The 13296-nt window shown below is 47.5% G+C and overlaps 1 protein-coding gene across 1 annotated transcript in view; it reads left to right on the forward strand.

Annotated features, from left to right (window-relative positions):
* The first annotated feature begins 291 nt into the window (after positions 1–291).
* Hs3st1 (heparan sulfate (glucosamine) 3-O-sulfotransferase 1) overlaps positions 292–13296 on the forward strand; it is a 32077-nt gene continuing 19072 nt past the window's right edge. The window contains exon 1 of the mRNA XM_013508540.1: positions 292–393. The gene's annotated coding sequence lies outside the window, so the exon portion shown is untranslated. The remainder of the gene's footprint in view (positions 394–13296) is intronic.

The raw sequence follows: 13296 nt of genomic DNA on the forward strand, positions 1-13296 counted from the left end.
AGGCCGACGCAGGTGGAGCGGAGGCAGAGGGAGGCGAGACGCTCTCACGCGGAGCTCCGGAACTCTCCAGGACCGGTCGGCCGGGACGCAGGGCTGAGTTTCTGGCTCGCCCAGGGCTGGATGTGTTTCCGTAGCAGAGCTTCGCTCCTGCGGCCACTGCGCGCCCGCGGCTTCTCCCTAGGACCTTGGGGGCTCCGCGGGGCGCAGCGCTCCTCCGAGCTGCGCTGCCCCGGGGCGGAGAACCGGGCCAAAGTCCCACGGCCCGCGGGGCAGCCGCGCTGGGAAGCCTGGGTCTGGCTTATCTTTGCATTCGTCGGGGTAGCGAGGACAGCGGGGCACCTCCCGGGGATAGCGTTGCTCCCAAGGAAAGAGATCGAGGCGACCGCCTTGACAGTAAGTAGCCGCTCTTGCAGCGACTGGTGGCGCTTGCTTTCTCGTGTTACTTTTTACTTTTTTTCCTCCCCTCAGTTTCTTTTTCTGTTGCTCTGGGTAGTGAAGACTGACGGGCACGGGGCGAGGGGTGACGGGGTGCGCATCTGCGCTTGGAGCGCGCGGCCCCTCCCAGCCCGCGGCGTACTCCGCGCCGCTTGCCCTTCTGGCCCCAGCCGGTCCCGGAGCCGGAGGGCCTGGCTCCAAATCCCAAACCTGGAGCGCAGGCTGGGGATGCGATGGAGAAGCAGAAGCCAAAGCCAGGATGTGGGCTGCCGGAGGTGTCGGTGCGCGCTGCGCTCAGCGCACAGGTCTTATATCTCAGCACCCCCGCGGAGAGGGTGTCCGAGCCTGCTCATATTCCACAGCCCTGCCTGGGGTCGGGAGGAGCGTCCACCCTCTCCACCCTCCACTTTGCAGAAGCAGCCCTACCCTTCTTCGTCTTGCCCTGCCTTGCCTTGCCTAGCTTCGCCTTGCCTTGCGCGAGACTCGCTCCTCCCCTTCCCTCGGTGTTATCCCAGGCTATTTTTATCCACAACTTCTGCCAAGAAGCTTTTGGGGGGATCCTGGGGAGGCGGCTCCAATTGTACTGTCTGCAGGCTGAGCTCTCTCAAGCAGTCTCCTGCTTGAGACCTGAGGCAAAGGGTACCCACGGGAGCAGTTTAGCGGCGAAAGTCAGTCCAGGCTCCCTGAGCAAAGCAGCTGTGACCACGGGCTCACCTTCACCTCCTGGCACTAGGCGCCCGCGTGGGCAGCCGAGGCTCCTCGGTCCTGGGTGTTTGGCCAGCCTGCGGGGCTGCAGCCGGGGCACACACAGGATCCTCGGTCCCAGGCTCAAGTCCTCCTCTACAATTACACCTTACCTTGTTTTGTAGAAATGCAGTGGCCAGCATCCTCCAAAGGGTAAATTCCAGGTATTCTATATTTAAACAAAAATTAAAGAAGGGAGAAAGAACTCAACTTCTGCCTCTTTGGTTTTCTAAAACGCCTCCTTCAGCTTTCAGAATTATTCTTGCTTTCTGCTTTCCCGGCGACAGTGGGTGCAATTAGAATAAGCCTGACCTGCTGAAATTCCAGGCGAAGGCTGCCGCAGCTGCAGATCCCCGAGTTACCCTCTTCTCTATGTTTCCAGTGCTTAGATTTTTTGTTTCCCCGCAGGACTGCAGAAATAACATATTGAAATGGACCGCTGTGTTACGTAAGGTTGGCTTTTTTTCCAGCGCTAGGCAGGGAAAGGTCCGCTTCTGAAGGTTCCTTTACCCATCTAACTCTTTCAGCTGAGTTTGACAGGGCTGGACAACTTCATGACGAAGCACTCTTAAGTGAGAGCAGTTAATTACAACAGCAGCCTCGAATGGGGATCAGTGAGTGAGGCTTTGGAGCTGTTTCCGGATTGCTGTGCGCTGTGAGGCTGCTGGGTCTACCATTCACCACAGCTTTAAATTGGGAGATTTCTCCTGGGGAAGCGCGTGAGAAAGTGGTGCCTTGGACTTGCAGATGGCCATGTGAAGGAGCCAGGGCTCCTCCCTCAGCCCGTGGTGCGCCTGGTATGAAGCCTTATTCCCCTGCTCCATCCAGGGGCCTTGCAAGGAAGTTTGCTTAAGAGCCCCTCTTAAAGCAAAGGGCTTTTAGGACTCCACAGTATGCATGGGGCTTGTGCTGACATTGTCAAAAGAAGAAATTCTCCTCCTAGAGAAATCCCAGGGGCTTTCTGAAGGGAGAGCCATGTGGGAGCTTTATTGTCTTGAATTAAAAGTTGGTGGTGAGTAGGAAGACAGACTGGCTGGTACAAATTGCTTGGTAGTCTACACTCCCTGTCTGAGACCAGGGGATCTACCCTGGCCTTGTGAGTCCACCGTGAAGGCTGAGTCTTGTTCTCTCCTGGAGGCTACGGTTTCGGGGGAGGAGCATGGAAATGTGGGGATATTCTGATGGAACTCGGCCTGTGCCCAAAATCAGTGCTTGTACATGGGTTCCAGGCCTGCTCCTAAGCCATGGTCCCCGGGTGAGACACTTGTGGCTGGCGTATAGCAGTTTCCTGGCTGTGCTGAAGCGCAGTAACTTTCCGTCTATCGCAGGAGGAAGTAACTTTCCAGCTGGGGTAAGCAAAGATCAGGGTTATTTCCCATAGGTTTGGGGTGACTGTGATCCCTCACTCTGGCTCCATGGGTGAATGCCTTCTATTGAGGCTGCCCCTCTCCTCATAGGGGAGAGTAAGAGACTTACAACTGCGTATGAAGCCAACTTCTTGCCCAAGACTAAAGGCAAACTGTCCCCCTCTGAGCCTCCCATGCAAGCCTGATCTCTGTAAAATAGAGACTGATGCATTTTTGGTAGAAAGTGACAAAATGCATGTGAAAAGTATTTGGATGATTATAAGACACTTGTGAAAGTTTGGAGTTATTTAATATACCCTTCCTGTATTGTAGTTTCTGTCTCCCTAATGTTCATGCAAATCGCAATTTGGGTGTAAATGAGTTAATTATGAGGCTGAACATTAAATGAAGGAAAGTATATCTTTGCATAGTTTCTTCTTGTGATCAAAAATTCTTTCAGCACTAGGTCTCACAGAATTATCATTCTCTTATTTTTAGGATCAGGCTTAAATCTTAAACGTCTCTTTTTATTTTTTAACCTAGTGCATGACATCTGTCTAAAGAAAATCTGTTTGGAGGGAGGACTTGATATCCGTGTATCAAAAAAGCAGGAGATAAGTTGTGGATAGGTGAATCACTTGGAGAACGGAGAGTGATGACCAGTGTCATGAGATGACCTACGCGTCTCTTATCTAAATCTGACCAGAGCGCTAGCACTCTGTCGGCATTTTAACTGTTCATTTGCTAGATGTTCCTTGGAAAAATGTGTTGGAAAAGTGAATGAATGATTGAACCGAATCTTCAAGCAACCCTGGAGAACAGATGACGGCATTTCTATTTTAAAAATTGGGACACTGCAGATTAAGAAGCTTCATTAATTTTCAGAAGGTGCAGAGGATCCAGATTGGGATTCAGATCTGCCTGTTCCCATTGCACTGTGGGTACGGTTCAGCTCATAGTGGTTGCTTGTCCATCAGCACTGGAAATCCTACTGAGTAGTGGGAAGGTGCCCGGCAACCATACATCTTATTAGGGGGCACCAACTTCCTGCTAGAAACAGATGTTTGGCTGGGGGGTGGGGCCCCTCCTCCTTGCATGTATCACCCATCTCTGAACCTAGGCTCAGTTGCAAGCTCCCATCTGGCGTCTGGAATCTTGAGGGAGTGGCAGAAGGACACGGGGACAGCGGGGTGTTTACTGCCTTGTGTCACCAACCAAGCAGTGGCATCGGCAGCGGCACGGATGTCCCGGGACGTGGTCCCTGTGGAGCGGTTCCTTTGGCACCATCTTGACATCATCCCTGGACGCTGGTTCCCTGCATTCCTTCTCACTTTCCAGCCTGGCTTCCCAGCATCTCAGCAGTTTCTAGAGGCAACCTCTGTTCTTCAGGAAACCCTGCTGCTCCCCAAGCCGGGCAGCCTTGCAACCAGCCGATGCACAGAGCCTCCAACAATTCATCTTCGGGGCTGCCTCGGGCACGAAGCATTCTCAGCTTCCTCTCCCCATGGGGAATTAAGGCCATAGCTTTTTGGGGGCTGTTAGAATAATATTTACTGGGCCATAGTTTGTCAGTAGTTATGTGTTACCACGAGAGGTCTAGAAAAAATGAATACATTATTCTTCCAAGGAATAGCGTGAACATAAAGGAAATGGATCCCAGCGGGCATCTTTTCTAATTTTTTTTTCCTCTCTATTGCATGCTTTTTGATGCTTTTCCAGCAGGGGTCGCAGACTCAAATGCCTTCACTGGCCAGGCCAAGAGCAAAGAAGCAGCCTATGTACAACTGGCTCAGCCTGGGTCAGGGGACCCTGCAGCTTAGACCTCTACCTCCACCCCTGAAAGGCGGCAGGCAGGACCTTAGACCTGGCCTAGCTGGGCCTAATTGTTGATTTTTCAAGACAGACTGTAAGTTCACACTTCCGTGTGGAATCTACAGGCTTCTGAGTGCCAGCACCTTAGTGCAGTGTTTCCAAATAGCACCCTGTGGGTGTGATAGGACACTGCTGTATTCCGACCTCCTCTCTGTCCCTCAGGCCTCCGATTTATGGACTGTGGTTTCTGGGAAGAGAAAGGCAATTTAGTTAGAATTGAGGAAGATTTAGGAGAATCGGTTACCCAGAACATCCTGGCCAGAGCGTCAAGCGTGTGGGTTCGGAAGTGTTCTAGTCAGCTACTCTCTGTGCTGTTAGAGTCTTCCTTTTAATCTGCCTGGGACGCTTCTTGTCCCTGCCAGAGTGAGCAGTTAGAGAGCTCACATTTACTCCTTCAGCACATGTTTATTGAGTTCCAGCCTTGTACCAAGTACTGTTCTGCTCATTGGTGGTGCGGTAGGGAATAAAACAGATGGAAATCCTTGCTCTTGCATTTATCCTTAGAGAAGGACACCGACTAAAAACAAGGGAGATAAATAAAACCTCTGTTGGTTAGACAGTGATGTTCTAAGGATTAGAAACAAATCAATCAGGGGAAGGCAATATGAAACGGCACTGTGGTATCAGGCACGTAGCCAGGAGCCTGCAGTCTGGTTTCTGGCTGAGCATAACCAAAATCAGGTTTTCGTGTCTAACTTGAAATATGTTTTGACGTGAGAGTTTGGAGTCTTGATTGTATACTGGAAGTTACAATTGTGAGTTAGTCCCTGATGTTGGCCTAGAGTCTCACTTTTAATGAAAGTGACTGTTGAATACACCTTTCAAGATTTGCTGTGTTTTGGGCATTGCGTTATGTGTTAGAGTGAAGTGATGAACCAAGTCTCCACTGATGATAGGATCCAGGCATACCGCTAGCCAAAGAGCACAGAGATAAACTGTGTTGTTGATAGGGCAGTCATCCAGGAGATTGAGAAATGGGTGAAAAATGCATAATGTTCCTTGGTAGCCCATCCCAAGAACATGCCCCTGACATCATCCTGTTTCTCTCTTCTGTGGGAATGCGCTCTTAATTCAGTTGTGCAGAGAGTATGTGGATCTGGAGTCATCCTCTTACAGTCTCACTCGCTTGCTGTGTCTCACTCCCTCACCGGTTTCTGCCTTCCAGGAGAGCAGAGACTTGGAGGTGGTTGTTTGCTTCAGTTTATAGAATAGCGTATCTGGTTCCAAGTCATTTTTCAGAAAAGAACCAGACAGTATTTCTGTCTAGGGTAATTGGGAGGACTTCTTGGGGGAAGAAATATTTAAGAAAGAAGAGAGCGGTGTGGGAGAGAAATGCCAAAGACTAACAATCAAAGAGGGTCAAATTTGGATAGTCCTAAATATGTAAGAACTCGTCAGACCATTACTGGGGTTTCCAGTGTGGTCAGGGAAGCCAAATAAATGGAACCTTAGCATTAGCCCTCTGCTGAATAGATCTGGGCCGTGTTAAAGTTCTCTGGCCTGAAAAGCTTATCACAATGACAAGTCCTCACTCCCATGTACTATAGTGTGATACTGCCTGCCGTCTCCTTTATCTCTCGCTGTCCCCAGACCTGCAAGGGCAGAGAGAAGCTCTTAGAATCTCCATTTTATATTTAAGGAAACTGAGGTTTTTGGATGTGAAGCAGCTGCGCTTAGATCCCCAGAAAGACGGTGGCAGATGCTGAATCTGCCGCTAAGATTCTCTACCTGCGCTGAGCAGAGAGCTCAGGGTGGAGATGGTTAAAATCCTGGGAGGACTGAGGGCCACACATTTTTCTATAGGTGAAGGGATACATTTAGATTTAAAACATTCACATCTTCTTTTATCTGACAAGAACTTCCATTTCAGCACTTTAGGTTTTGTCGAATTTCTCCTAGAATTTCTGCAGATTTGGTACATATCCGCTCTGCGGTGGGTTGTTTTATGTAAATGTCTTCGTTCTTTAGTTTGAGAGAGTAAATCAAACTCCTATATCAGCAGTTAAAATACAGTGAGAGAAAGGTGATTGCAGATGCAGCTGAAATGAAAAGGCATGCTTGCCTCGCTGGGAAAAATAAATACTTTAGTGACGTGGAGTGAGAGCTTGCACTTTACTCAGATTGCTTCTCAAACCATATCTTTCCCAGCTTTCTAGACAGGAAGGAGGGACAGGGTGTAAGTTATAGACTTCTGTGATTGGGTTCTGGAGCTGTTTGCTTGTTTTTTTACATTACTAGAGATTGAACCCATGACCTTTGCACTGAGCTACACCCCAAGCCCCGTCCCCTTTGTAAAAACAGGGTCTCACTATGTCAGTAACTTTCCCAAGCTGTGCTTTGAGCTCCAAGCAACTTGTGCTCCCTTGCCTCAGCTTCCTGGAATAGTACCATGACAGGCACAGGCCAGTACACCCAAGGAAACATTGATGCGTTTCTTGGGCCTTTGTGTTCTCAGCATTCTAAAGAAATAAAGGTGTTCTCCAGAATAATGTCCCTGGCACAAGGATCCATAGGGACAGTCTTCTCTTTCTGTTTCTTGCAGAACGTTGCTAGGTGTAGCAAATAAAAATACAGGACACCTAATTCAGTTTCAATTTCAGATAAACTACACATGTTTTAGGTATGTCCTAGACACTAAATCCTAGACACATTACTTCTTGTTAGCTAGGGGTGTAATCTAGCGGGAGAGCTTGTGCTTAGCATGCTTGAGACCCTGGTTGATATAGTTTATTTATTGTTTACTGGGAATTTTAAGCTTAACTTAGGTACTCTGTATTTTATGAAGTATCCTTATTCTGGTAACTGTTCTGTGAGATTACTTTTCGGAAAGTTTTATAACCACAGGAAGTTAAAGAAAGGAAAACACTGTAATCTTAAAGGTAAAATGATTTAGCCTGGGAGGAACGGTCCAATATGAAAGAGAAGGTTTGTTTTCCTCAGTGAGCTAAGCAACAGAACAGTCCAGCCAAAGAGAGCTTATTTATTTGCTAAAAAGGGCAAAACAGAACCCACTGTGCATTTAATAAATGAGCCAGATTCTGCCCTGGCTTGAAATCATGAGCCTGATTATTCTCCACACCCTGGGAAGAAGGTGTTTCAGTCTGTGAGGCCACCAGGGTAGTGTCGGGCCCAGCAAACCAGGGCCTTATTAAGTACAAACATTGCTCCAAGCTCGTTACTGTAGAGCTGGAATTAGAAAGGCCAGGCCCACACAAGGGCTCCACTGAGCACACTGAAGGGACGTTTTGTGCTTTGAAAACTCACACCTGAAATTGCTCCTGCATCAGATGAATCCAAAGCTAATAAAACGTGAGAGGGCCTTTCAGACGCACTGCCCCCAAGCAGATGACCTCGGGTTGTAAATTGAGTCCGAGATCTCTCTCAGACTGCCAGAGCGTGTTGCTCTGAGGACGGCTGTGAAAATATCGTGTTTTCATTTCAAGTAATAACCTAGTGGGGGATTAAATTAGGAAGAATTTTGTTGCATGTGTGTTTTCCAAAGTAGAGTTTTATGGCTTCTTCGGTAGTGAGGTATTGCTCTTGCTGAAATAACCAGTTTCTGTTGCATATAATAATAATAATAACTTTTCGTTTAACTAAACTGCTTGCTAGCAATGTGTTTCTTTGGAATATGCACCAGAAAAAGAAAAAAAAAATGGAACAGCATCTAGTTAGGACAAATGTTCATCAACCTGGAGACACCTAGTTAGAATCTCATTGGATACTTTTTAGCTATGCTGTAGGAGGTGAGTTACTTCACATCACTAAACTCGGTCTTCATGTTTGAAAAGTGGGCTCGATTTAAAAAGTATAGGAGAGGATTGTTTAATGCTCAATAAAGCAAATGAATTATGTCAAGTGCATACACAGTGCCTCACTCCTAGTCAGCAGTAAAAGAAGACAGAGAGAGAGAGAGGGAGAGAGAAAGAATAAGATAACAAAAGAAAAGAAGGACAGGCTCTGGATGACAAACTCAATGCCATAGTCCAGAGACCAAGAACTAAATCTCTCACATCATATTTTTGTTTGTTTGTTTGTTTTTTCTGGTACTGGGAATTGAACTCATGACCTCGTGCTTGCCAGGCAGGTGCTGTGCCACTGAGCTGCATCCCCAGCCCCTCGCATCATATTTCCATGAGAATGTCTCTGTCCTTTGCCCTGCATTCTTTCAGTCTTAAATTAGGTAATTCAAGTACACCTTTATATTCACTTCCTGGGTCAGCAGAGCAGCAGCAGCAACACAGAAGAAGTGGGGAAGGAGAGGTTAGGGAAAGACGCAAAGAACAGAGAGGGAGGCAGGTGAGGTGGTGTGCACCCATAATCCCAGCTACTCAGGGGGCTCCCAAATTCAAAGCAATCTTACCTGCACAGCAAGCATGACCTCCACTGAATGAATGAGTGGAGTTACAAAGCACAGGAGGGAGAGGGAACAAGGGAACAAGGCAGGAGGGACACAGCAAGAGAAGAACAGCTGAGAGTGGACAGGAAGTCCACGAAAAGCAGGCAGAAGGACTTGGAAGGCAAGGAGCCTGGTGAGATTTGTGACTGGAGTAGTCTTCAGCAAGCCCTGCTTACAGCCCCGTGTGGTCCTTTAGATAAATACCTCTTCCCACCCCATCTCCGAGTTTCTCAGCACCGCAGCATGGTGCCCTAGATTCTGAGACAAAGGTCCAGAAGGTAGAACTGTGACACTAACAACAACAAAGGAGAGAAACGTGATATAAACAGGGAGGCACCATCCTCCCTGTTCTGAGAGCTCTGAGTCTCATAACAAGGGAATAGGGAACACAAGGCAACTGAGTACCACCTTGTGGAAGGACTGACCGCCCTGCCCTGCCCTGCCCTGCCCTGCCCTGCCCTGCCCTGCCCTGCCCTGCCCTGCCTTGCCCTGCCCTGCCCCCATGGCTTCTCTGACTGTGTGGGAGTTGCCTTGGGCGTGCTTATAAACATCTACTAGTGCAGTGCAGCTCTTACAGAGACTCTCAAGCAGGTAGCATCTCTGTTGGTTCCTCCCTAAGACATGATTTGCTCCAGGCTCCCTCCTGTCTCCACATTCCATCCTCATGCATCACAAGAACTCCCTGCTTCCAGGGGGATGAGTTGGGCCCCATCAGTTGGTTTTTGAGGGACGTCCATCTTGGCATCAGAGTCCTATTCTCCAAGCAGTTTGCCATTCACTCTGACTCTGAGCAGAAGGGAATTCTCCCAATCAGGAAAGAAGCATATTAGTTGATGTATTTGATATTAGGGAAATGATTATGCTTCTGTGAACCTTGATTGCTTTATCTGCAAAATGGAAGTATACTTCCTAGTGGACTTCTCTGAGAGAATCATATTTTTTAACAGATCCAAATCACCCATTAGAGAGCCTGGTACATAGTAAAGGTCTACACAGTGGCATGGAATAGGGATTACGAGTTTTTTCTTCCTGGAAAGCCTGATTTCTACTGAAAAGCAGATCAAGAATGCTATCATGGATCTAACTGCTTACGGCCATTGTATCCACCTGTCTCTGTTGGCTAATCCTCTGCTCCAGGTGAGGAGAGGCCGCAGTGTCCCCAGACAGCACATTTCATCACTGGGATCTAAAAAAGCAGAGTAAGTTAAGGTTCGCTCTTTAACCAGGGAAGGAAATCTTCCTCCAAAGCCCCAAAATGTTCTCTTTAGGTCTCATTAGCCAAAGCCTAGGTCATAGGCCCAAAGATTAAAAAATAATAATACAGGATAGAAAACTGAGGCACAACGGCATTTGAAACAATGAAAGAGAATTAATCGAATATGGTAACCCTGAATTGATCCTTCGTGCCTTCCAGCTGCTGTTACACTTATGTTTGTACATTGCAGTTGGTGATTGATCCTGCTGCGCTTCATAACCTCTTTTTATTGCTATCTTCAGCTGAAATACAAATCTTGTGTGCCTCAGGTTTTTCTTTTTTCGGCCTTCCCCAGCTCTGTAACTTGTGTGACCATTTGCAATCTGCAGTATTTCTCTAAGATAACATTAGCAATCTTTGCAAAATTCCAACATAATCACGTCCCTGCCCATTCCAGAATGTCCAACGGATTCTGGTTTTATTTATGGCACCTGTAATTAAGTGTGAGACTTTGGACCCCAGAAGAAAGCTTGTCCCAGCCATGTGGCTTCACAAAAGTATCACCTTGGACTAGATAATATTTGCTATACCCTGCAGGGACACTTTCATGACTTCTTTTGGTTCATTTTTGATACACTCATTTATTTAATGTTAAATCTATTCCTGGAACTGTAGTCAGTTGGAGAATTTGTCTAGAATGAGTCACCCAACCTGGAGCCAACCTGAAGGAGGGCCTGACAGACTATTGGCACTCCAGGACTAATTGTTGGCCGAAAAAGCAGGAGCCCTAATACATACTCCATTTGACTGAGTCATCAGGGTTCAGTGCAATAGTGCATTTAATGATAATCTTAACGATAATGCATTGAATTAACTTAGACCATTCAATGCTCATAGTGGGTGCTTAAAAGCTAGCCCTTCTTTGGCTGTTTCATTTCTTACAGTAAAAGCACAATGAGCTTCAAGTTCCACAGCAGGACACTCAGATTCTGATCCTTCAAGTCTCACACCTCATCATTCTCTGTTCTATATTCACACCTCATAATCTGACCAGAGGCCCCCACCCCAGGTTCCCCAGGTAGATCAGAGATGTGGACCTTCCCGAGCTTTGTACATGCCCACGCCCGTGCTTGGAACATCGGAGCCTCCCACCTTCTTCTGCTTCTCATCAGGTTCAGATTGCATCACTCTTTGACGTCCATCTGGATGCTGTCCTGTTCTTCCACTGCCGGGCTGACTGCAATCACAGAACGTATGATGGTTACTGCATCTCTCCTCTAGCCACATGACAGCACTGTGCTTTTCTTTTTAGCTGAAGTTCTGCATGGCCATGTGACAGTAAGTGAGCGGGACTTCTCACCTGGCCTGAAGCTGGGTGATCAGCGCCTGCTCTCTTCCCCTCCAGGCCCTGGACCTGCACTGCTCAAGGCAGTCACTGCTGCCTTTCTTGGTCCCTTAGGGAGAGGCCCACCACCACCTGCATGGGACAAGCAGCCCAAGGGAGGAGGCACTGGTGGGGTGCTCATCCCAGTCCAGCCCACCTCTTCCTTGCTGCTGGTAACATGGTTAGAACTGTTGACGTGGTTACCTCCCCCAGGAAATGGCTCTTGGAGAGAGGAGCAAAACACTCCTCGTGCCAGTCCAGGGTGGCCTGATGAAATGGGCACTGATGTGCTCAGCAGGGTGAAGGGAAGGACCTGGGTCCCGGCAACTGCAAAGGGAAAGCACCGTTCTTATAAATAGACATATTGGTCTTCGAGACAGAGGTTGATGTTTCTGTTTTCCAGTTTGACTTTCCTGAGTTCAGCTAGGCAGCTGTCCTTTGTCATCTCAGAAGTGATTTACAGTGACCCAAGAAGTTGTCCTTTGGATCCATGTCCTGTGCTTTCTGCAGTTTGCTCCTTAAAACCCTATGTGCATCAGCCATGCGGGCCTGGAAGGCACCTGTTCCAGGGGCCTCTGACACATCAGTCTTGCAGGGGAGCCCACTCGCGCCAGCTCCTGAACCCCTGCCATGGCTCCTTTACCACATAAATCCCAGCAGGAGGCGCAGAGCGCTCTGGGTTGGCATGGGGATATTTGGTGTAGTTCTGGTTCCAATGCCCACCAGGCCCTGCTGATTTAAGATTGTCATCACCTGCTGCCTTTTTCTCACTTAAATCGTTCTTGAAGGTTCCCTGATAAAGGCATCAATTGTCTCATAATAGCTGTCCTTTAAAACTGCTAGATTAAGAGCTACTTTATCCTTTTAATTTTGCTTGTTCTTTGTCATGTCTCTCTGTGCGGCTATCAGAACAGCAAAATTTTCACACTCTTACTGAGGATTTTTTTTTTTTTTTTTTGGTAACTTGTCAGTTTTTGGAATGCTGCAGTTCCTTTCATTACTTATGACAATTATTTAAGCAGACAAAGTAGTTGTTGTAAAACTAAAATTATTGCTATTATTTTCCTTTCATTTTTCCCTTCAAGCTAATATCACCAGGCTATCAGTGACTGAGGAAATATCTCCGAGCTCCTATTTATTGAGAATTGACTTTTGCATCAGATGGGCTACCATGGTTTTTAAATAGTATTTCATTTAATTCCTGTGCTACCCACGAGGGTGAGCAGAGCTCCTTTTCTTGATGGATGCCTGAGGCCCGGAGAAAAGAAAAGTGTTTTCAAGATTCAGGATTTAAAATTAACGTAATTGAAACCCACAATGCTCTATTTATTTCTTCATTTATCTACCTTGGCCTGGAGTTCATTTAAAGCACTGAACCTTGTTCTTTTCCTCATCAGACCCCTGAATGTCCCTCAGGTGACTTCTCCATGAAATACTTCCCAAACTTTGTCTTCCCCACCCCCTTTAATTGTCCAAGTTGTAACTAGTTCATAGTCTCTTTCATCTCATTGGACTGTGTTAGAGCTTATAGCTAAAACATCTCCCTGAAGTCATATGTTTGGAAAGCAGTTGGATTATGCGGACACTATCATCCCAACTGGATTAATCCATTGATGAGTTCTTGCCTGGGTATGCTGTGAGGAGGCAGGGCCTGGCTGGAGGTGGGCCACTGGGGACATGGTATGGAAGTATGTATTCTGGTCCCCAGCTCTTCTCTTGTGTCTCTCTGCTTCTTGTCCAGCATGACTTGAGCAGCTTTCCTCCACCAGGCCCTTCCACCATTTCATTTCTGCCTTGGCTGTGGCAGACCATAGACTAAAACCACTGAAACCGTGAGCCAAAATAAGCCTCTTCTCCTTCAAGTCATGGGTGTCGGGTATCTTCTCCCAGAAGCAGAAAGCTGACCGATGCAGGCTGGAGG

The sequence above is a fragment of the Chinchilla lanigera genome, unplaced genomic scaffold, assembly GCF_000276665.1.
Source record: "Chinchilla lanigera isolate Chin_1 unplaced genomic scaffold, ChiLan1.0 scaffold00148, whole genome shotgun sequence".
NCBI lineage: Eukaryota > Metazoa > Chordata > Mammalia > Rodentia > Chinchillidae > Chinchilla > Chinchilla lanigera.